Source organism: Bacillus rossius, chromosome 2 (assembly GCF_032445375.1).
Source record: "Bacillus rossius redtenbacheri isolate Brsri chromosome 2, Brsri_v3, whole genome shotgun sequence".
In the NCBI taxonomy this organism is placed as follows: domain Eukaryota; kingdom Metazoa; phylum Arthropoda; class Insecta; order Phasmatodea; family Bacillidae; genus Bacillus; species Bacillus rossius.
In genome coordinates this window covers 126,247,412-126,261,921 of record NC_086331.1, presented here as the reverse complement: position 1 = coordinate 126,261,921, position 14,510 = coordinate 126,247,412, and the positions used below count along the sequence as shown (strand labels likewise).

Genomic DNA, 14,510 nt, shown 5'->3' with positions numbered 1-14,510 from the left:
ATGACTCTGCTGTTGTTTACCATTGCCTTACGCTAGACGAAGGTGACAGGCACATCACACACACCCAGTCCTGAAGCCAGGGAGAGGGGGTGAATACTCGCCCCCCCCCCCCCCGGGAATAGAACACGTGCCCCTCGACCCACCAGCCAATCACGCCAGCCGCCAGACCAGATGGGCGGTCATCAGTTGCTGTACGAAACATTTGTGACACAACCACCATAATATGCAAGGGAGGTTTCGTGTTAAATTTTTCATAAACACTCCTTAAATATTAGCAACGATGAGAAAATAATAATAAAAAATAATAACATGACGTGAGACACTGAGCATTAAAAATAGATTTTTTTTGCACGTAACGTAAAATTCACTATGTTTTACTTTTTCAGTACCGTCAAAATTAATGATATAATCTGACTAGTTATTTTAATCAACCTTTTTATAAATATCTTGGTAAAATGCAAATAGTCATAAATAACTATATAATTTATTTCGGCCATAAATAATATAAAAAAGTTAAATATGGTCAATAAAGAAATCGTACATAATTTTATACAGTACCGGTACACATGTACTGTTTAGTGATGTCAAATATAATTTAAATTTGGTGAACTTGTGCTTAACACATTTTTTGTACTATGTTACGCATTTGCGACAGCATAATGCACCAAAGTTACAGAAATTAAAACAATGAGACATAGTATTAATTTTGAGGACTACGATCTTTAAAGGTGTGTTTCACTATTTGAAAACTAGACTAAGAAAAAATACATAAAATTATATAGTTGAAAACTGACATAATTTATTTTCATTATTCTTTAATGTTTATAATAAAAATTCGTTAACATCATATAATTGTGTCCTCGAGGGAAAAAAAACCGCATTTTCCAATAATATTTTGACAATTATTTGTATGAAAAAACTACTAAGTATTAAAATCCATGTGCATTTTTCTGGTGACTGAAAATATTTACATGATTGAAAGTTTTGTATTAACGGGGTTTCATTACCGACGTTTCTCTGTGCAGCCTTTTATAAAGTGGTCCAGAATGACGCTTTTGATATAACTTAAAAATACATATTATTATATTTTTTTATAGTATTACACGTTAGTGGAGTTTAAAAATTAAACTATCTTTGTTTTCAAATGTCTTATCGTACACAAATTTTCATAAAAAAAACAGGTTGAAAATTGATTGACATTTAAAACAGACAGGAATTCTTCAAATAGCACTTCAACATAAAAGCAAACCTGTTTCACTGACTACTTGCATTAAAATTTCGTTCAACCGAACATTTATAATCCGAGAATATTCATGTAAAACATCAGCATTAATTTTTTTTCTTTTATTTATCTTCTTTTTTCAAGTGTTTATTTTGCAAAGAACATTTAATGTGCTATGCTCAATCTTCGTGCTTACAAAACTCTCATCTGACGCTCAAGACCTCAGAAAAATCTGCGGTATTCCAAACGTTTTGTTTGGTGTTTTCTTATTTTACTCTTACCGATATCCTCTTCAAACAAATTCTTGCACATCACCACGGATATTTGCCGAGACTGAAGCTTTTAAGATGTACGGTTTAATACTTCTTAACAGCATTTGCCTAAATGAGACATGACATTGTTCGCTCTTTTAACAAGTTTAGTTGTTCTACGTCTTGTAATCGAGATAATAGTGATTATAAATTTAAAATATTGCAAACAATATTAATAAAGGAATAATATATAGAACTATTTTTAACAAGTTATTTGTTAATCAAACTGTAAAAATGTTCACCTGAAAATTATTTTTAGCGGATATTTTATTTATTATTAAATTTCGTTGATTAGCAAGAACTATTACCGAGCCTATTTACCAGCCAAATTTAGCATGAAGCTTGATTTAACATCGTAGATGTTTTCTACGAATTAATGGAGCAACGATAGTTGAGCAGTCAGATCCATTTACTCCAACGAGGGAGATTTGAATTTGACTTCCGGTGGGAAAACCTAAAAGAACAACACCTTAAAAGTTCGAAGATGAAGAAAGGATTACTAGAAGATTTAGACATTCAACTAAGACATATATGATTGGTGCAAGATAATTATATTTAACAATTTAATATTTAACTATGTAAATTTATTATATTTCAATTCTTGAGTTTATAATATAAATGATTTACTAAAAACATATTAATTAATCTGAGTACTCAAATTTAAATAATTAAAAAAGAAAAATCGCAATAAACCATAATGTAAATCAAGATGGAGATGGGTAATCGGATATTTCATTGCAGGCAGAAGGTTTAACACTGCCTGAGAGAGGATTTGAACAGAGGTCGTCCAAAGGTGAGTGGTGGGAATGGAACCCAAATTACACTCGGAAGGTCATCAGATATTTCACTCAGAGGATCGATCGCAATTTAGCGTTGATTTGGTGCTGCCTAGTGGCTTAGCGTGACCTAAGTACTACTTTATAAACACACACCAACAACAAAAAATCATTTGCCGTCTGGAAGTCCAAAACTCCAAACAATATAAAATAACATCATCATAATGATGCAAAATAAACTACTAACTTTGAGAAGAGTGAGAGGAAAACATTAAAATTTTGATATTTTGTTTACTTAGATGTACAAGCTACAGTGCTCAATTTTATGTATGTAGCTGTACATAACCTCATAAAAATTAATGTTGACGAAATTCAAAAGTAAGAAAATTTGATAAAAACTTAATTTCGCATGTTTAATATAAAATGCAATGGTAATTGTTTGTAACTGGAACCATAATTGCAAAAAAAATATATTATTCACTTACTTTAAAAATTATTGATATTGTAAAATCAATTATGTAGAATAGCAGCTAAGATAAAGAAGTGATCCTAAGGTTTAAACTTTCTAGCTTAGTTGCTGACAGAACAGTCGACGTAAAAAAAAAGTACTCGATCTCAGAAAATTCATCATCTCAGTGATGGAATTTTTTTCTCCTAAAAACTGGAAATGTTGGCGAGGTTTGACGATTTTTTGACAAATTTTGGTAAATTTTGAGAAGTTTTTGAAAATTTTTGGCAAATTTTGAAGGTCAAGGTCAAGGTCAGGGTGAAGGTCATTCAATATGTCCGCCGGTTGTTACAATACAAGATGGCGGACACCGACACCTCACGAGAATCTCTCCGCTCGGAGGAACTATGACAATCTCAATCCACAGCCAGAAGCCAGTAGCTGGACCGGCTATTATGTACTTCTAATTTAATTGTCTCTTTGTATTGATATTAACAATTGTATTTAATAAATCTGTTGAGGAATATTGAAACGTGAACCATCTAATAATTCCAAAGTTTATGTTGAGTGGGTACCAGAAAAAAGCTGTAGGATTAGCCTAACGACTGTTTGTCGCTACAAAAACTTGAAATGAAGTTTCGACGAAAATACTTTATTGAAAACTTTGAAAACTCTCAGGAATGAGCGCAAAGCACAATGTTTATGCGCCTGTCATTTTTTTTGACGTGACAACGTCGAATAAATCGATGAACGCCGGCTGCACGCACGAAAAAGTGTCCCGTTACGCACATTGTTCCGTTACGCTGTGTTCCGTTACGCTCATTGTTCCGTTACGCTGTGTCCAGTTACGCTCATTGTTCCGTTACGCTGGGTTCCGTTAATCTGTCGGCGAGTGCAGTAATAATAGGTTATGTTACAATTGACTAAAAAATTATGGTGATTCATATAAATGATGACAGATGTTTGATTACAGTTATTTATATGAAAACTTGTTCATAATTATATTTAAACTTTATAGCTAAACGCCAATTTTTAAAATTAATTACAAGTCATCTACACGTGAACTGTTTCGTCGACTGTTCATAAAGTGAAGTGAAAAGTTAATGTGGTTTTCATTGCTTATTACAACAACAATTTCGGCAATAAAGGTTAATTATTCTTGCAATTTAAAAATATGATTACTAGTATAATGTCAAGTATTTATTCTTTTATTATTAAAATGAAAATAATTCAATTTTATTCATAAAAGTATGCAATCATTTCATGAATGTTTTGATATGACGTTGTCACGTTAAACTATCGTCCGTAAACTGACTTTATAGACAACCAATTTTTTTTGAGGCTGCAACGCAGGCGCCTTGGGGCAGCAATAAGGGGCACGTTACGAGTTTCTAGAGAATACGCACAATTATAAACCGTTTTGTGTAGGGACCTAGTTATATACCATTTCAGAAGGGGCCCGATTATTGGTCATTTGGAAGGGAACTGGTTATGAGCCGTTGGATTGGGTGCCCCGATTATAAAATCCAAACGGAAATGTCAAGCAAGGATACATGAAGGTCAAAATTGCCAGTGAAAAATCAAAGAAAAATATCGTCTGTCTCTCTCGGTGAGGAGGAAAGTTCGACGTAAACGGTGATCTTGCGGGTTTTTTTTACCTCGCAGTGTTTTGAAATGATGTAACTCGTTAACCTCGAATCGTGTATGTTCGGCAGTGCTCTGCTTACAAAATTCGTAAGTTGTAAAGATTTCTGCCTATTGCAGTTACAATTCTATAAGGTGCATAGGAAATTGTGAACAGAAAATTCTCGTTTCGCATGTTGGATAACCATCGCTTCAGGTCACTAATGTTTCTAGCCGTTACTTAAAACATCCACTTCAAAAGTCGAACATGGCCGATTCCTGACGATTGACAAGCCACCAAAAAAATCAACCACAAAATTGTAGTCCCATAAGAATAACGTTGCACCAGAATTGGCTATTATATACTATTTTAATCTCGATATAGCTGTAAATGAAAATTGCCGTTCGAACATTTTCTTTCTTTTGAACGATAAATTGCTTCGCTCGTGTATCGCACTGTTTTAATCTCGGGTATGTTTTTGATGTATTAATATTTATGCTCCACTTTTGAGCATCGCTTCTAAACAGTTTGTTTTTGTAACGAGACAACACCAAGGGATTACATACATCTCGATATCTTACCGAAATATTTCGGTTCGATAGCGTGAAGTTACCAGGGAATGTCGCTACGCCACCGAGATTTGTAATGTTCGGTGATTAGCCAGCCATACCATCGAATAGTGATATTCTAGAACTATCCTTACTCCAGCTAAGAAAGACAGGGAGTGTCACGCTAATCGCTGCCGTGGCTGGCCAATCCCCCAAGAAAAGCACTACATGCATGCTACGTTTTACTGCATGGCTTAAACTCGCATAATTAGGCGTTAAGTCTTACTTTGACTTAAAGCGCATTTAGGCTCCTTTTAAACCTGGACCTGTCACAGAAAACTTACACAATAAGTATTGTTTAAATCATTGTCTTGTCATTACTAGGCTTGGTGGCTTTCCCCGTAAATTCATCACGATAGTATATTTTGTATTATATGATTCGTTTCTAATTTTCTACACAAAGGTTTACAAAATATCATATAATACATACTTGTTGAATGTCATGCCAAGGTTCGTAATGCTGTTTACTTAAGTTCCCTTCCACAGCTATAAAATAACGTTTATAAATATTTGATGACAAAGCATGTAACCCAACAACAAATGAAAGACAGCTATCGGTATACATAAACAAAATAATTTCTTGGTTAATATTAATAACAAGAAAATAAGATAGTCCACTTTACGTGTGAGATCTAACTTTAAAATTTTGGGAATCAATTCACCCAGGTCACGTACACCAATGCTCGGGAAAATAATGGCCACCAAGTGTGACAGCCTATGACAGCTGGACTGAATAAATACAAGAAAAATAGTTTGACAGAACTGTCAAGTCTCAGCAATATTGAAGTTGCAACACTTAAATAAGATAGAGCTCAAACATTGTTAAGTCTGGAGTTGCTTGGTTTCTGGGTTGTTGCCGAGTCGAAGGTGAAGGTATCACCGGCGTTTCGGTCGACGTTGCATTCGCCATCATCAGGGAGCAGTTACTTACTGAGGTTATTGATTTTTTTTCAAGCTCGTCTGCCGTTTAATACTCTCGCCTGAGAGAGGAGAGTGTTTCCCGATTGGCTGCAGCTGTGGACCAATCAGAGCCTTCCTTTTTTATGGTTGGCCTGTTGGTTTGGCCAATCGGAGAAGGGGTTCTGTGATTGTATGGGAGTGCTGGCCAATCAGTGGCCTCTTATCTTATGGTTGGCTGGTCTGCTTGGCCAACCAGAGGCGATCTTTGTTAAAGTAAAGTTTGTGAATGACTGCACGAAATCCTCCGTCTCTAAATGCTTAAGTTAAAAGTGGAGATTGAATATGATTGTAGACACAGCAACCGAAGTTTAGATCACATGTCAGGGCTTTGTGGATAAGTTGATTCGGCGATAATGCGATAAAACTGGGATTAAGCTAATTGGTGCTTTTATGGTTTGCCTCAATTCCTTTAGTCCCATGTGCTTCTGTAGGTATATAGAAATTAAGGGCAAAGTTTTCCCAATAATTTTTTTTAATTGTGAAATTATTTCAGATGTAGAAGATGGATAGATACTAAGAATATTTTTTTTTGCATAAACGCGAGGCAACGAAATAGCGTGAAAATAGTTCCACTAAGATTCAATTAGGTCAAGACTAGGTAGCCTTAGCGTGATTTTACCATGATTGCACTGCAGCATGCAACCTGCGACCTGGTTACAACAGTACGTACTTCGAGGTTCAAGGAAATTACGTGTTTGCTTTGGATTGATCTGTACTTTTCAGACTTCTAACGTGCGTATGTTTAGGAGCACGAAAATCTGCGGATCTTAAATTTTCTATGTTTTAGGTTTGCAATCGTTTTTAAGGATTTTTAATTGTATTAACGTTTTTCACAACTATAAAAATACGTCATTGATACCTGCAGAAGAGTATTATAGTTGTCTGACTATTTTATTCGTTATTCTCCCTCCCCCTTTGCCTCTTCACCAATCGAGAGCCTCACTTTTCGTAGCGATTGACGATTCTTCGTCTTGAGCTACCCCACCGGCAGTTCTGGAAGTTTCTCATCAATACCAACTGATACAGCGGTGCCTGACCATTGTCACGCCTTGGGAAGATAAGGGAGTTGTCCGTCCTCGGACACTCGTGTCAGAGCCCGTTGACAATAGTCCGAACCTGTGCGTGGTCCGTGTCATCCGAATGTGAGTGACGTCACATTGTCTCACCGAAAACTGCCCTGTCCACAATTGCGATGTCCGATGTCCGAATGTATTGACTTCTAAAGTTGTCACCAGAGCGCAGTAAATGTGCCAAACCAAATGTTTTTGTTTATTGTTTTGATGCTTTGTAGTTTGAGATTGAACTTATGAAAGTTATGTGAGTTATAAGTGACTTAACAACACCTTCCATTTCCTTCAAAAACAAAAACAAACACCACGTTTTCAAACGGGAACCGGAAATTCAAATATCGTGAGTGTTCTGTTCTTTTTCTGTGTCCGAAGTACACAGGTTGGGACAAAAAGTTCAAATTGACGAATGTCTTCGGACCAGATAGGTTCGGACCTTCGCCCACTTGACGCATGACGTCAGAGGGTCACGTGGACCAATCAGCGACGAGTGTCCTTCGGACACAGTTTAGGACATTGCTATTGTAGACGGGCCTTCACTGACACATTGTGATTGACACCTGGCAGTTATCCCCCCCCCACCCCCCCCCCCCCCCAACCCATCGGGGTACGCCTATACTCCACGGCGTTGCGCGTTGACGCAGGCAGTGCCGGAGTATATAAGTCGCGCTTTTTACACATCACGTGACTCTGAATACAAAAGCGAAGCACCTGGAAGGTGTGAGGAAGAAAACATTACTATGTCGGTGTTCACCAGGTACAAGGCCTGGTTTGTAATCCACGCGGAACCCGACATGCAAAACCTTCAGCAAACAAATTTTAGAGCTCCGGTTTATAATCAACGCAAGGCGCAGTTTCCAATTTTCTTGCGTTTCGGCTTGCATTTTAGACGGCCATATCCAAAGAGAAATTACCCGAAAACTTTTAAAGACGCAGTCGTTTTGTGCGTAGAAGACCAAAGATTTTATTTTTATTATAAACATCATGTTTGCACTTGTTAAACTTTCACGCAGTGAAAGAAAATATCACTTTCAAATCAAATGATTGACAATATTTGATGTCTTCATGATAAATATGAATCACCAAAAGAAGCTCGTGGTAGAAATTTGTTTTCTACAGTTTTTTCCAATTTCAAGTAAGTAATATGGTTGGTGATATCTTGTGATGCGTGATTTATAAACGACTGTGATATTTGTGTTTGGTTACGTGTTGCTCAGTTAATGAATCACAGCTTTAGGGACGCATCTGGAAGGCAAGCCTCAAGTCAAGAGTTTTATATCAATCAAGAGTAATGGTGAAATTTTTTGACAGGCCACCAGAGATTGTTTAAGGAAATCTCTGCGTAGCCAAACATTCCGTTTCAAGCAAGCAGAGTTCTGTCCCAGGGGGAGGAGTCACGTGTTCAGTTGCGTGAGTTGCAAGATCAAGTGCTTGCTTGCTACAGCAACAGCGAACTTGTTTAAGGTCGATGGATTGATGTTGGCTCAGCGAGTGTGTGTGTGTGTGTGTGTGTGTGGACACTTGACTGAGTTGGTAATTGTAAATGGCTTGCAGTGCCTGAAAAATGTCAACAACTTTCTATTAATGTATTGATGAACATGAATCAGCACAACTAAGTAATAGGAGAGCGGTTTAGATTGCTGTGTAATTATAAAGAAAATTTACATTTTTTTTTCTAGTGTAGCTTGCCTAGTTAAATGAGTGATCCCAATAAATGATGTGATCTTAAATCAATCAAGTGGGTAAAGTTTAATAAAATATTTTTCTATAAAATAAAACCTTAACACTTTATTTACAACACTACGTTAACTTATTTTGCTCTGGTTTCTTTTAATACCTAATGATACAAATTGATGTTCAAATAAAGCAAAAGTATTGTTACGAGTGAGGAAATAAGCCTGATTAATTACATGTATTTTTATCTATTAACTCTTATTTTTACTACACATTAAATGCCTGTCCACAAATCAATCACTCCTTTGAGCAGTCCACATTTGAATCTATTCCAACTGAAGCTCATCTCGACGGTGGCTCTCTCTACTGCTCGTCTATTATCGCGCACCTCTGTCCCAACACACTGCCTCGCACCACTCATTCGCCTGTCGCACGCAGCACAGTCCCGACGCAACAGTCTCCGCACACGAAGCCCGTCGCTCGTCTCCCGCTATCGCTCACCAAGGGATCACTCGCCCTCTTCACTTCGCTGCCCCGGATGTTCGCGTCACCTTTTTATAACCCTCAGCCCCCTTCTGGAATAGTCTCGCACCCCTTTGACGTGTCGCGTCATTAGGGTTGACTAGATGCCCGAAGCTCCCAGAACAATGATGTCCTAGTTACGCCACTCCACGCGGCAGCCTCTGGGAGCCTGCGAAACCTTCCAGATAGGCTGAGGGATCGATGAAAAAGCACCGGGAAAGAAGGGAGCGGGGCTAGGAGGATAGCGAGAAGGCCAGGCCGCTAATTAAAGGTTTGCGCTGTGTCAATGGGCCGCGTCCCACCCGTGGGCCAACGGGCCAGCCGACCAATAAACGGCCCACTGGCCCGTCTCGCGGCCGTGCTCCCGGTACCCTCGTAACATGATCTTAATAGTTAGAAAGGGTTAGCCATGGTATAGTCCTTAACCAATGATACGCAAGTAGAGTGCTATGATGCTACAAAATTAAAAAAAAATAAACATTAAATGTTGGTTTTTGTAAAAGTTTAGTAATTGTAATATGTATGAATTGCATTTGGGTTGGAAGTTAAGCTGTTGTAACGATGAGTGTTTTCAGCTGATTTTATAGACCGTTTTTGCAAGTTATTTTTTCATGAATAATAATGTATACGGAACAGTTTACTATGCAAAGAGATAATGTTATTTTAAAATGTAGCCAAACGAATAACACAGACAGTTACAGATCGTTACTGGGATCATGTATTCATGCTTTACTGAAAAATCATTGCAAGTTTCTTTTCTCTAATGATTAGTGGCCTTGAACATTTTGGAACCACAGGCATGCAACACATATTTCAGATACTAAATTTGAGAGGGTGATCATAATCATTAGATAAACAATTATTTTGCAATAAGTAAAGCACATTGCATCTGTTCGGTTCACCAGAACCTATACTCCAACAGCTAATATAATTTTTTTTGTCTGAAGTCCATCTGATATATATATTGTAAGTGCTGATTTTGTAACAGGAAGTCACCAAGTAAGCGCAACTCTGAATACAATTGCTTGTCTCATTACGATAAAAAATACACGCAGGGATTGCTTTCTCAGGAATAACCAGAAACACTCGGCGAAAACCAACAGAAGTCTCGCTGGGAATAACCAGAAGGACATGGATAAAACCAACATAAGTCTTGCTAGGAATAACCAGAAGGACATGGATAAAACCAACAGAAGTCTCGCTAGGAATAACCAGAAGGACATGGATAAAATCTACAGAAGTCTCGCTAGGAATAACCAGAAGTACATGGATAAAACCAACATAAGTCTCGCCCGGAATAACCAGAAGGGCATGGATAAAACCAACAGAAGTCTCGCTAGGAATAACCAGAAGGACATGGATACAATCAACAGAAGTCTCGCTAGGAATAACCAGAAGGACATGGATAAAACCAACAGAAGTCTCGCTAGGAATGACAGGAAGGAAATGGAGAAAACCAACAGAAGTCTCGCCAGGAATAACCAGAAGGGCATGGATAAAACCAACAGAAGTCTCGCCAGGAATAACCAGAAGGACATGAAGATAGCCAACAGAAGTCTCGCTAGGAATGACCAGAAGCACTTGAAGAAACCAACAAAATATCGGCAGGAATAATCAGGAGCACAAGGATAAAACCAGCGCACATTTTGCTAAATCAAGATCAGTGAATAACAAAAAACAATATTAAAAAATAATTACAAAACAAATTCTGGCTCGTGCTATAACTCTTTTCCTCTCTGAATAATGGAGAAGTTTACAAGCTGACATTAGTTGTTTTGTCCCAGAACCATTGGCGTGTGTCCTTGTGTTACCGTTGCCGACTCTAATGACTTCGCTGTTAGCGAAACATTCAGCCCAATCAAAAGTAATGTTTACTCTTAGAAATACAATCGTTAAAAATCACTTGGATTTAATTCCATCAAACCATCGTGGAACACATGCTTAGCGTCCTGTGATAATACTTAGTTTAGACTTTATCAACAACATCTTATGGTTCTGTCGTAACTTATTGCCTTTTCAAAAAGTAAGCCTGGATTTCTTGTTGACTCAACATCTTTTTCTGCTTGTCCCTCGCGATAGAGCGTAAACTCTTCCTGCCTTTATCTACGGAATTTAACTTTATATGTCTATTGAAACATTTCTCTTAATTTTTTCTAAGACATTTCACACAAATATTGCAGTTTATTTGCCTTAATAATGTATAACTTTGCTTTTACTTACCAAATAAACATAAAGGATATAAAAAATTCAACAATTGTTTTTAACCTAAATTTTTTATCAAAGAACCATGTCAATTTTTCCGTAGCCGTGAACTACTGGACAACTAGTAACAAGTTAATTTGGAGAAATATTTGTCGAAACGAAAGGTTTTTATTTACTCGATTGTGTTATTTCTGGCAGTATAAAACAATTTTTGCTCCACAAAATATGTACAGCAGAAGAAAAAAACATATTTTGCTCGAAATAAAAATTTTCCTTTTGCAAGCATGATTTATGCTCTGATAATAACTTTAAACTGTACTAGAGTGGTACCCATACATACGTATTGAATCAAAACTAAAGAGCTTTTTATAAGATTCAAGGTCATGGTTTGAGAACCAAAAGTACAAAATAACGCCGAGACTCGGTGGGGTCTCGTACAAAACGTGCTAATAGGTTTCTGAAAACATGACAAAACTCAACTCTGTGGACCATACACTTTTTGGACATGGTATTGTTAAGAGAACTATGCCATACTATGCTTTGGATTTAATTTAAAATCGAAATGCGCGCACATTATTCGAGCACTTTCATCCTTTTAGAAAAAAATATTTATTTTCAAGTTACTTAAAAAAATTAATAGATATCTCAATGAATACTAGTGTCCATTTAACACAAATTCTTGTACATACTGTAAGTCTTGGGAAAACAAAATTCCAGAATGTAAAATAACAAATACAAATAAAAACATAAAGCCAAAGATAACAAACGTAAATCAGCTGATGTCGAACAGATGGACCTAGCGATGAAACTAAAGCAGGTGTTATGGATAAAACAACGACGATAGCACTGGCAAACACAGTAGGTTTCCTATGACAAAACAGTTGCGACGTTTCGGCAACTGGCATCTGTTACCGTCGTCAAGCACAAAAAGACTTTAATTTGTGCGGGAAAAAAATTATCAACGTATTATCAATAATATTTAAATGACTGTATTAAAAAAGATAGAGTTTTATTTTCTTACTTGAGATGTGAATCAAGAAAATTCTAGAGACGAATTGTGTAAACAACGTCAGGTTTAAAAATTCAGTTTTTATAGTTTTTATTTTATGGTCGGCGTTTACAGCCATTGTTCAAGGGAGATTTCGTAAAGGACGTAGTCTTCGAGGTGACCTTTCATGTTTGTTCCGGGTGCGAAGTAGTAGCTAGTGACCTTGAGAGCAGGGCGAAAGTCAACGGACGTTCCAGGATCTTCGCGATCTCCAAAAACTAGTATTACTGGCTGCTGAGGCTCAGTAGCCTCATCTTCGTACTTGCATTATTTTAAAATAACCATACCACATGCGAAATAGTAACACGAACGAGTGATCAAACTACAAAATAAACTACGCGATGTGAAGTGGTATTACGACATCCTTGAGGGGGATCAGGCCCCTACATATTGCATTTTTCTATCATTTCGCTATAGTTCTAATTTTGAACTATTCATCCTAATTTTTTGGCTTGTCATGGCATAAATCATATTTCCCAGACGTATACCTGCTTTAAACCACGTATTTACTAACAGACTCTAGTCTGTAAGCCCGCGAGGAAATAACTTATTATTTCACGCGGGTGACTTCAACTAGCGTGACAATCACACCAGTTCACAAGTGTTGACTTCAACATGTGGCCAGAATGAAATCCAAAACCATGTCAAAGCAAAAAAAAAAAAAAAATAGCACGTAAGCTTTAGCCTACTAAAAGCGATATCAAAATATTTGAAATATTTTAATGTGACAAAGCTTAGGTCACTGAATGTTAAACACAATTTTTTTTGTATGCTGTCTTGTATAGTGCATATTACATTATACGAAAAAATATTTACAACGTTAAGATATTGAACAAAAATTACTCGAAAGACGTTTAGCCAATTGGTTCGGATTGCACTATAATCGTATAAGTGACGTCGTTATAGGCCTATGCATAGTATGCAAGTGTGGTTTGGATATATTAAACATAATGGAGGTTCCACGAATGGTCTTAATTCTTATTGCATCGTAATTCAGTGGCTAGCAATGAGGGCACAACAAATTTCCAAAACACAAAAAATATATTAAAAAACTGCAAGAACAAATTAGCACGGATCCCTTTAACAGTAGCGTCAAAACTTTATAAAAACGAAAAAAAAAAAAAAAAAAACACGTTTCCTGAACTTAAATCTGACACTTAATAGTTAAAATTGTTAAAAGTTTGAGAAGTTTTGAAAAGTGACGTTAAAAGAGACCTAGATTTTTTTTCTGAATATCTAAGAATTATTTCTTGACATTTGGTGGTCTCTAAGCATTGTGTTAGTAAACTTATGAACCGTTTTGTATGCAAACATAAACATCATCCCTACTAGTTTTATAAATACGAAAATGTGTTTGACCGTTTGTTGATTCACGCAGCAATAAAGCAACGGATATACATGATTTTTTGCATATAGGTACATTAGTTTAGGGGCCGGAGAGTGACATACATTCCCTAAGGGAGTGAAAAAGAGGTAAATTCAGTTTTATAATAGAAAAACATAGGAGGTAGGTCATGTACACACAAACAGTGAGTTTGAGTCATTTCTCTATGTCCGCCACACGGTCATATAGAAATTTCTGGCAACTTCATGTCCTCCTTGGCGAAACCCATCTGCTTAGTGAAGCTCGCGGCTGCTGGCGAACTAAAAGCACTAACAACAGTTTAGTTCAGAACTTCGTCAAAAGATGGCGTTGACTTAAATTTGTACCGCACTATCGTTGGCAGGTCAGTCACGTCTTGCCTAGGGGTTACCTGTCTTCCCATAAAAGATTGGCGTCCCTGTTATGCTGATGCGTACCATTGATGCACCGAGATGGTGGAATCAGCAAAATTTTCCATTTTTCAAATGTATGTCCTATAGACTTGAAACGTATGTATGTCCTATAGACTTGTGACGTTCTTTATATTATGATGTGTTTACTTCGGGCAACGCCGGGTACTTCAGGATTGCTACAAATGATGGCCTCCTAATTGAAACACCTGATACAGAGTTAGGTACATAGTTATTTCCCGCTACCGCACACAACCGACTGTTTCAGATACGTA

At 37.0% G+C, this 14,510-nt stretch overlaps 1 protein-coding gene across 2 annotated transcripts in view; it reads right to left on the bottom strand.

The window, feature by feature from the left end:
- Positions 1–14,510, bottom strand: part of LOC134529791 (scavenger receptor class B member 1-like) — a 259,546-nt gene that overhangs the window by 230,512 nt on the left and 14,524 nt on the right. The gene's annotated exons all lie outside the window — the stretch shown is intronic.